The following is an 11,473-nucleotide window of genomic DNA, read 5'->3' on the forward strand; positions in this document are numbered from 1 at the left end:
GCCAGGGGGCTTACCCTGGCGGGCCACGTGCCAAAGGTTGCCGATCCCTGGCATATGGACTTGTGAGTCAGGAGTCCCGCATTCCATTCCCAGCTGTGCCACTCACTGACTGTATGACACTGGAAACGCCACTTCACTTCGGTCTTAGTTTCCCCATCTATAAAATGAGAAATATGTTTCTGTATCTCACAGGAGTGCTGAGAAGGTTCATTACTTAATGTTTATTCATTGTTTGGCTATAAAGTGCTAAATAATGTTATTACAGCAGTAATAAACATGGATTATTTTAAGAGGAAGGGGGAACACAATGCTACATTAAAAATACATCTATGGAATGCTTTATATTTTGGTGGTGTCTTACCAAAACTGGCTGCAGCTCTCATTCCAGCTGAGTACAGGTAAAAGCCACAACATCAGACTATTTTAACAAGAAACTATCATCAAGATTAATCCATGGACTCTGATGATCATAGGATTTGCTTTAGGAAAAAATTACTTCTTATTCACAGAATAATCACCATGTTTAATATTTGAGGAAGAGAGCCTACTGTTTTATATATTTTATTAGATCAGTGTTTTCCAAACTTGGGACGCCGCTTGTTTAGGGAAAGCCCCTAGTGGGCCGGGCCAGTTTGTTTACCTGCTGCGTCCGCAGGTTCGGCCGATCGCGGCTCCCACTGGCCTCAATTTGCTGCTCCAGGCCAATGGAGGCTGCTGGAAGCGGCAGCCAGTACATCCCTCAGCCCACTCCACTTCAAGCAGCTCCCATTGGCCTGGAGCAACGAACCGCGGCCAGTGGGAGCCGTGATTGTCTGGACCTGCAGACGCGGCAGCTAAACAAACCGGCCCGGCCTGCCAGGGGCTTTCCCTAAACAAGTGGCGTCCCAAGTTTGGGAAACACTGTATTAGAGCATAACATTTAAATAGATTTAAATTCAGGCCAACAGAAAAAGATTTGTAATGACTGCCCCCAATAATCCAACAGTCTGTACTTGATAAAGAAACACAAAGAAGCATTTGGCAAAACATTTCAAAAGGAACTGAAACAATAAATTGGACCAATATTTTGATACAGTCAAACATACCGACCCTATTATTAAGAACAAGGAATAAATGATATAGGATCAATTCATGAAACAATCAGACCTTTGTGTGTAAACTGTCAAGCCTAAGTAAACAAGGCACTTAAAAACTACGTTTACCCACTTGTGCAAAAACGTCCTTAAAGCATTTTATTTTAAATACATTTTGTGAAATAGACTTTTGCTATACAAACTGTCAAATACACTTAAAATGTTCTAATTGTGATCCTGCCCAGGGATCAGCAGTTAGGCCCTGACTCAGCACACTACGTTGGCTCCAGTTCATCAAAGCACTTAAACAAGTGCTTCATTTTAAGTATGTGAGGTCTTCAGTGGGACTACTCGCAGTTAAGTACTTTGCTGAACAGTGATGGAGTCACGCATCTGGTAAAATGTTCTGCTGAACAGGGGCCTACGCACATGATTAATCTTATTGACATCAGATGGAGCATATGGACAGTCCCACTGACTTCAGTGGCACTTCTCACATGCTTTGTTGGTTTGGGGTCTTACTGCAGTAATTGACAAAGTAAGGTAGAAATTAGGAGATTGCGACCACATTGCTGAACCAGTAGGCAATACAATAAAGGGCTCACATTCACAAACAGTGCACAATATATATTTTGGACCATTTCTTTATAAACAAACAAAGTACCATGCCAAAACATGCAGGGATGTAGGTAACACCACATTCTTTGTATTACTTCTCCAGAACCATTTAATTATCCCCACATATGTGTCATACCCTTCATCTATTACCTGCTAGTGAGGTACGCAAGAATTTATGGTGTGTGCGTGTGGAAAAGCCACAACCAGTCTGCAAATGTGATTAGCTAGACAGGATCTTCCTAAGAGATTGTCTGGTTCTTGGCAGAAAGAAGAGGAAGGATGTCAGATTGCGGAGGACATTTCAAGAGGACTTTCCTGTCTCTCAGTTTATTTAGAAATTCACCTTCTCTGCTACAAGATTCCCTTGCGCATGGCAGACCACCAAGCCAATACTGAGCTGCTTGCTCAGGGCCATCAGCCCCATGCACAAATATAACCACATGTGTTACAGGAATCAATTTCAGTAATGACCAGCAAACCTCTCTGTTGGATAGGTAGCACATAGCAGACATTTTCAAATATTATAGGGAACCAAGCTTAAAAGAGAAGGGGTGGGGGGAGGAATGACACAGTGCCCTGTCTCTTGGAATTAGAGGAGAGATTCTTAATGATTTTGACCACAAAATGTAGGAGAGCGCTCATTACCACTTGAAACACTTTTATTTTTGGCTAAGAGGAGAATTTTCTCATTGGAGCTCTTCAATTCAGCCTGGCTGGCAAGCAGCAAGACAAGGATTAAAATAATGATTAACAATGGGCAAAGGTTCAACATAAACAATACAAGTTTTAAACATTAAATAGGTAGCGAGGGTTAAATATCAAACATGGAACATTATGCTGGAAACACTTATACATGCGAGTAACTTTACATACAAGGGTTTCCATTAAAATCCAATGGACTACTCACATGCATAACGGGAGTGCAAGCAGGCAGTGTTCAGTCCCATTACCAGATATGCCTTACACATGCAAGTGGTTTCACATGGGTGAACCCTTGACCTATGTGGAATCCCAGTAACGGAATGAGGGATTGGATGGTGCCAAGGTCCATCTGCGTAGATCTGCTTGGATCAGGGCCTAAAATTACAATCTCTTTGGGGCAGGGACTGTGTCCTCCTCTGTACTTGAATAGAGTCTAGCACATTACCTCTGAAACATAGCACATTACAGTAGAACCTCAGAGTTACGAACTGACCGGTTAACCACACCCCTCATTTGGAACCGGAAGTACAGAATCAGGCAGCAGCAGAGACAAATAAATAAATAAAATAAAAAGCAAATACGGTACAGTACAGTGTGAAATGTAAACTACTAAAAAAAGGGGACATTTAAAACAAAGATTTGACAAGGTGTTTATTTAAATTAAGATGATAAAAGCAGCATTTTTCATCGGCACAGTAAAGTTTCAAAGTTGTATTAAGTCGATGTTCAGTTGTAAACTTTTGAAAGAACCACCCTAACGTTTTGTTCAAAGTTATGAACATTTCAGAGTTACGAACAACTTCAATTCCTGAGGTGTCCGTAACTCTGAAGTTCTATTGTATATTGTGTTAACATTAAAATAAATAATAACGTATAGCCAGGAAAGGAGGTGGGGGTGGGGAGGGCCACAGAGATATTTTCACTATGACTGACATGGGAGGGAATCTCCAAGCACCATTTCTGTGTTGTGTCAGATTAAGAGCCCACAACTAAAATAACCTACTGTAGTGGGGTGGTCACTTGCTCCTACCCGGAAGGGCTTAAAACAGCCCTTCGAGAGGGCTGGGGCAGGGGGAAAAGATGGGCTGATTGGGGGAAACAGCCTCAACTGTGGCCATGCCCCGAACAGACCCAGCTGGCCCTATAAAGGCCAGGGAAATCAGGAGCAAATAGTCTCTCTCTGCTTATAGAGAGAGAAGGGCCTGGCTGCAAGGAAGCTGAGCAGGGTACTGGGAGTGGAGCAGGGCTGGGGGAAGGCTAGAGGAGCTGGGGAGCTCCAGCCAGGAAAACCCCCAGGCTGTGGGCCTGGCTGAAGGCCTAAGAACAGTACCAGGGCTGCAGAGGGGCAGCCCAGCTATAGAGAGAGGCAGCAGGTCTGAACCCCTTTGACTGTGATGAGTGGCTGATACTGCAGTCTGCCCCAGTGAATGGGGCTAGATGGAGACTGGGCAGTAGCTAAGACTGAGGCAAAGTGGGGATAGTGGGTGGGGGTTCCCCTGGGAGGGGGAGACCCAGAACTGTGGGGATACTGCCAGGGGGCAGCACCCAGAGAAAGGGGCACCGGGGTCCTGGGAGGGACATGGGGCAAGTGGCAAGGCAGATCACAGCCTGCAGGGGGCGCTCCAGGATGCTGGAAGAGCTAATTCCCATGGACGACCAGCAGGAGGCGCCGCAGTGGTGAGTCCGCATTGTTATACCTACATATTACTTGAAACCAATCACAAGTTTCTACAATTTGTTGCCATTAGACAATGTTAGCCTTGGCACCAAAACATCAAAGAGGACTACACCACTTAAAAGTGGCCCCAAATAATAGTTATAAGCTAAAACAGAATGTAAAGGCTTTATTCTGAGAGGCAGTATTCCATTCACTAGCTTGGCACTAGGGAGAGTGACAACGTTCAAATCAGTTGTAATTATACAGCCACAGACTAATATTTTAAGGCTTGGGTGTGCTCCCAAGCACTATTTTTGCAACATAACGTGGACATACGACTTCAAGACTTTCTCTTCCCCTCATTCTTTTGTTCAGAGTTTGCCATTTTGTGTGAGGATTACAGAACATACTGTAAAATCAACAGCCAAAACCAATATGTCAGTTGCAGCTTTATGTTCTACTGAAGTTTACAGTCTTAAATACAGTACCAATTTAATTAAATACATCCTTCTGAGAGGATCAGTTCATTTCACATTTTGAAACATTGTTTGGCTTGAAATTAAAAGAAAAAAAAAGGCAGTTCAAAAGCCAGATTCTAATTTCAGATGTGTCTCATATCTCACAGAGGAACCAAAACAACAACAAAGATCTGCTGCTAACGTCCTTGCACATACACACCCTAGGAATTAAGCCTTTGCAAAAAAAGATGGAATGTTCGCCTACTCTGGTCTCCTGACTCTAGCCTTGGCAATATCTGATCCTTCCAAAAAAAGGTGTGAATCATCCCATACCCCTTTATTCACCAATCCAATTGTGTAAAGCTGCACCATAGGGAAGAGTTTGGAAATTCCTTCCCAAACCCAACAGATGATCAGTTTATACCCTTAAGCACAAGAAACAGAAAGGACTGATCTCTTTTCTCATCAATTTTTAATGCCTCTATCAAATCCCCTCTAACTTTTCTCTTTTCCCACTGTAGAATTTTTTATGTTCTACAGTAACACGAACCACGCAAAGAGTATGAATGGAGAAGCTAACCTGTTGCATCTAAGGGTACGTCTTCACTACCCGCCGTATCGGCGGGTAGCAATCGATTTATCCGGGATTGATATATCGCGTCTCGTTAAGACGCGATATATCGATCCCTGAACGCGCTCACCGTCGACTCCGGAACTCCACCAGAGCGAGCGGCGGTAGCGCAGTCGACGGGGGAGCCGCGGCCATCGATCCCGCGCCGTCTGGACCCCAGGTAATTCGATCCAAGATACTTCGACTTCAGCTACGCTATTCGCGTAGCTGAAGTTGCGTATCTTGGATCAATCCCCCCCCCCCCAGTGTAGACCAGCCCTAAATCTATAGAACCTCTTCCGGGAAGGCAGAAATAGCTAAAGCTTGAGACCCAGAAAGTCAGACAGGGAGATATTAGGGAGGGAGGAAAGAAATGCAGCAAGAATGGTCACCATCTTTGCAGGAGAAGGCAGCACCTGTTGTGAATATAGGTTTTCATACATTTATACGATAGTATCAGAAATAGGCACACTTCTTTTTTATTCATAGAGCCCCAACTTCTGAAAAGTTGAAGTAAATGGAATTTAAACATGTGCTTAATGTTACACACTCCTCTAAGAGGACACAGCACTTCACAAAATACACTGAAAGGTAAAATACAATTTGGCAGTAGAGGAATGAGTAGCGAGGAAAGATTTAAAGAATTTCTTCACATCTAGCTTAATCTTTGAGGGAGTCACACAAATTAAGGAAAGCAGGTTTGAATCTGTTAGGTAATTGTATTGTTTTGATTTACTCAGATTTGTTCAGGGCTTGAATCAGGGAGGGGGAATAAAAGTTGTGATGGGAGGGAAAAGATTTTTTTTTTTTAGGGAGTGTCTTTAACCCATGATTTGCAACATAACTGAAATTGAATTTTATATTGTATTCTTAGTTTGTATACAATAGATCTGATGGCCCCAGTTCATATTTGAGATTACCATACATTTTTTAAAGTATCAGCTGAGCCACAGAAATCAATTCACAGGACTTTTTTTTTTTAACCAAACCGTTGATTAAACATTTTCATTAATATAGATTGCAATTTTATAAACACAGGATGAAAATAACTTAACATATCCTCATCCTGATTCACTTTCAAATCCTACAGTAACTCTTAATGATAAACTTTACATCTGACCTTTGTATGAGGTGCAATAACTGGCTACACTGCATGCTACTACTTGAGAAAGGTCAGGACAACAGTCCTGAGCATGTATGCAGAGGAATGGAGTGCAAAACAGAACAGGGAAGCTGCAGCGTTTTTTATTAAACCAGAGTTCCGTTGGACTGCATATCAAGTGTATCATAGTGTGTTCAGAAATCAGAACTGTGACACTTTGCACCCCACATTCACCATAGTAATATGATTATGGTATGATGATGATATAATTATGTGGCATTTTGTACAAAGTATGCCTTGTAAGGTATCATTCTAAAAGTCTTGATCTGTTGAACATTAATATCCTGTTGGGTTGTATGTATTGTCATTGTATGTGAAGTTATGAAGTTTTGCTATGTATGTGTTACTGAAAGATGTTGTGAAGTTGGAAACACCCACAGCTAGCCTTTCAGGTACAACAATGAAGAAGCTAGACAGTGCTAATGGCCCATCAGCAAGACAAAGAACCATGGAAAAGGTTTGTCCTCACCTGGGAACACTTCAGCCAGCCTCAGAATAATGGCTGCTATGACTCAGCAAGGCATACAAGGCATGTAACCAGACCACATGACAATGAACTCCATTTTCTATTTTTCGACAAGCTGGGCTGGAAACTTAGCTTGGAACATATGCCATATGGAGAAACTATATAAGGTGGGGAGTGACATCATGTCTGGTCTTCACTCTTCCCCAACTCAACACCTAAAGAAGCTCTGGAAGACAAAGGACTTGGAATAGGGGAGGGGAATCCAGGCTGCAGAGCAAACACAGCATGTGCCTCAAGAATCTGCAAGCCTGCTTGTATCATCGGTCAGGGTGAGATATTGCTGATTCAAATCCTATCTAGTACATTAGGCTTAGATTGTGTTTTTGTTTAATTTCCTGCCTAACCTGCTTTGAGCTGTTTGCTATCACTTATAATCACTTAAAATCTATCTTTGTGTAGTTAATAAACTTGTTTTATGTTTTATCTTAACCAGTGTGTTTTTGAGTGAAGTGCTTGGGAAAATCTCAGCTCAGCTAGCAAAGGCTTGGTGCATATCTTTCCCACATTGAGGGGGGGGACGAACCATATTAATGAGCATGCATTGTACAGATCCCTGTGCAGTACAAGATGGTATAATTCTGGGTTTATACTCCAGTAGGAGTGCAAAGCTGGGGAGCTGGGAAATTGGCTGGTGCTCGATTGTGGGTCCATGAGTGGCTTAGGTAAAGCACTCAGGTAACTTAGTTGGGTCTGTGGTGCCATCTGCTGTCATGTTGGGTGCTAACAGGGTATGGAGAGGCTGGCTGTGTATCATCAGCAAAGCAGCGTGAGAGAGGCCATCCCAGCTGAATGGTTAGGGGGCACAGCGGTTCTAACAGCTCCCAGACTGCATCCCGGGGGGTACAACCCATCACAAGAACCCAGTTCATACATATGGCATTGCTTAAAGTTTTTCCAATTAGTGCATGCTCAGCTTGGAAGCTCAGACACGCAACTTTCAGAAACCTCTAGAGCTGTCCTTATCTTACATAAATACTCATGTGGAAAACAAAGATATCAATTCTCCTATCCCCCTCCGCCTCAAGCCATATGCCATAAATTTCCCTCTACTGCTTGCAGGTGCTGGTTATTTCAGGCACAGAAGAGAATTTCTCGTGAGGAAAATCCCTGATGGCTGTATGTAGATTTGTTTACTGTCAGGGTATTCCTTAAGATGCACACACAACATTTTAAATCACAGGTTTTAACTTGCATTCAAGAGATACATTTTGACAGATATCATGAGTCAGAAAAATACAATGTCTTTAGAATACCATGCAATTAATAACTTCAAAAGAGATCAGGGATGATTGATAAATTTATGTTCCAGCAGCAGTACGCTTAGACACAGGAGACTATCATTCTTATCGGGTTACACAGGAACTGTGAATTAGAAAAATAAAATTTGGGATTCAGAGCTCAGGTTCTCTCCAGAAAGATATTGACACTTGCCCACTTGGTAACCTAATGGGGCCATAAAGAAATTCTGCAGCTGATTTCTGCCAGTGGAGATATGAATTGAGGGCTGAAATGATTACCACTTCACCAATGTCCATGAAAGCTGGCTATGAAAATAACCATTCATTTACTGATAAATAATTCAATCTCAGCTCCAGTTATTCAGACAGAATGTCCCTGACCATTCAACCACCCCTCCTGTGATTGACTACTGGAGATTTAAAACAAAACAACAAGTTGCCTCTCACCACGAAGAATAAAATCTTGCATGGGTAGCTTTATTTTCATGAACGTATATAGGTAAGACTTTTCAGAATAATTTATTGTAAAATGACAACTCAAACAGTGTTGTAAGTTTCCCAGCAGACGGTCACCCTGATACTACTGTATCTCAGAAGATTCAAATTATATCAGTCTTCTTTCAGGTAAAAATTGATTTTTTTAAGGCCTCTAAACAACCTGCCACTTTAACACAAAAAACATTTGCCCCCTCCCCCAAAAAATGAGTGGTAATGTCACTTTAATACTGCATGTAGGCTTTTAAGGAACAAATCATCTAATAAACTGTCTTGTATTTTGCATGCAAAATCCCCCCCAGACCCTCAAAAAGATACAGAATGTGATTTATTTATTTTTTAGTCATATGAGACTGAGTATCAGGAAGTAGAATTCCAAAATATTTCATAAGCATAACAAGTACAAAACTACAGCTAGTAATACAGGCTATAACTCCACCAAGGGGTGTCCCAGAGTGAAATCTCATTCAAATTCACCTTCGGCTGCATAATTGTTTGGGGTTTTTTTAAAATAAAGTTAGAATATTTCTATTTGAAATAGTGCTTATCTATATTCCATATGACACCTTGCACCTACGGTACACTGTTCGGTGCCTTGCATGGTCATTTGGGCTTCTATGAGGAGGGCAAACAGCTATGAAGGTTGATATTAGCGGAGCATTTTTTTTAATCTTTATTTTCTGGTTGGTAGCTTCTGGTTTTGTTGATCAGGATAGAGTGCTGGCTCTACTGTGGTTTATACACACGGTTTTAAACACTAGTCAAAAGCACTGATCTAGATAGGTATTGCTATAGCCCCATCACTGTAATGTCTGAGTTTTCCCAACTAAATATTAACTTGCTGAGGACTGAGATCATGTCTTCCTAAATGTTTGTACAGCACTTAGGCCCCTATCCTGATTGGAAACTCCCAGCCTAGTAGGATCACCTGCTGCTCTTCACTCAGGAACTAATTTTGGCCAGGCACTGAGGAAGCTGGGAGTTGGTACTGTTCACATTTGATGGAAAATGATGTGGAGCTGAGCATTGCTGGCACTGCAGCCCATGTTGTCTCATCAGCTGTCCCAACGGTCTCACTTGTTTACTAATATGAAGAGGAGGATTAATCCTTGTGTGACTCCACGGGTGAATGCTGAGATGAAAGGATAGTGCCCATAATGATTTGAAGACCACATTTAGTTTAGCGTGGCTTTGTTTACTCTTTCAGCCTACTGGAGGTGGAGCAGGGGCATTCAATCAATGGTATTAAAATGCCATAGAGAGGTCCAGCAGAATAAGTAGAGATGGACTACCCTTTTCACTGGACAGAAGGAAGTGAAATTAGAACAGCAAATGCTGTTTCTAGCCTATGTCCTGACCTAAATCCTGATTTAGGGAGCTCCAGATTATTGACAACTAACAGATTGCTAACTTCACAAATAACTGGCTTAGAAAAGGTAGGTCAGAGAATGGGCAGAAGTTTGCAAGGTCACTAGCATTGACTGATGGTCTCTTTAGTATTGGTCAGTTTATTGCATATTTTTGGGTTCCCTTAATTGAAGGAGCAAGTGTTTTTTCTACTCTCCTTTACCATCCAGGAACGGGAGGAGGTGGAGGTACAGTTGCTGGACTTCTTGTCTGTTAAGGTTTTCATAGTTATTTCACATGTGGCTGGGTTGAAGTCTTGGAAGGAGAGTAATACGTTTCTGGTCCTGCACTGAGCTTGTTGTTCTTGGTAGAACATGAGGCTATCACAGATGCAGGCAATCCTCTCTCTGTGATATAAGCAAGTGGGTTCTGGGGTTGGGTGGAAGCACTCTGGGGTCATAAAAAAAGTCCAGAAAAGTTCTGAGAGTTGTGACTTTGCTGCTTCTATAGCAGGATCATTTTGCTTCTTTTGTGGAAATGGCATACATTTGTAGAATTCCCTTGCATTTGAGACTGGCTGTGTCAGATTACATTTTATGCCACTGATGTTTGAGATCTCTTTTAGATTGGCATGGGATTTATAAATTGGGTAGGTGGGTAAGACTCAACGAAGATAAAAGTCAAACAACATTAAGGGAAACAGAAGGAAGAACTATCAGACTCAATGAGGGAACACGACCACCATTAGTAACACAAGTGTATGGTAAGAAAATAAGAACAGCCATACTGGGTCAGCCCAAAGGTCCATCTAGCCGAGTATCCTGTCTTCCAACAGTGGCCAATGCCAGGTGCCCCAGAGGGAATGAGCAGAACAGGTAATCATCAAGTGATCCATCCCCTGTATCCCATTCCAAGCTTCTGGCAAACGGAGGCTAGGGACACCATCCCTGCCCATCCTAACTAATAGCCAGAAGGAAGCCTGGACTTGGTGCACATGGATGCTGGATTACTAAATCTGCTGTAAATGGGTTTCCTTTTATCATGCTCATCATGTGTGTTTGCTGGTGGCATGCGCACCCGGATGCACATTCCCATGACCCCAAGAGGTATGTTGGCGGGAGTATAACTGGTAGGGACACCCACACCACACAGATCGAAGGGTAGGAGCCAGACCAAAGGAAGTCCACTGATCTTCCTGGTAGGACTGGGCTACTGACCCACTCCTGTAAAAAAACAGATCTGTTATGGAAACCTACACTCTACACATTTAAAAATGGAAGGCAGTAGTGAAGGCCCTATGTTCCACATGGAATAAAGAGGCATAAGTCAAGTCAATTTACGTAAGGAGGACCAACAACACTGGGCCTCTTTATATTTTATACATCTAAAGAATTAGAAAATAAAGTATCCCCTCCATTGAATTTCCAAAATCTCAACTTTTAAAATTTTTCTTTGGCTATACTTTGTGAATTTTTGAATGAGTCAATGTGAAAATGGCTATTTCACAAATTTCCACTGAAAATAAAACTTTTGGCCCATAAAATGGACCAAAACCAATCAATGAAAATCTCCACTAGGAGAACATTT

This window comes from Terrapene carolina, unplaced genomic scaffold, assembly GCF_002925995.2.
Source record: "Terrapene carolina triunguis isolate 2854851 unplaced genomic scaffold, T_m_triunguis-2.0 Scaffold24, whole genome shotgun sequence".
NCBI classification, from domain to species: Eukaryota; Metazoa; Chordata; order Testudines; family Emydidae; genus Terrapene; species Terrapene triunguis.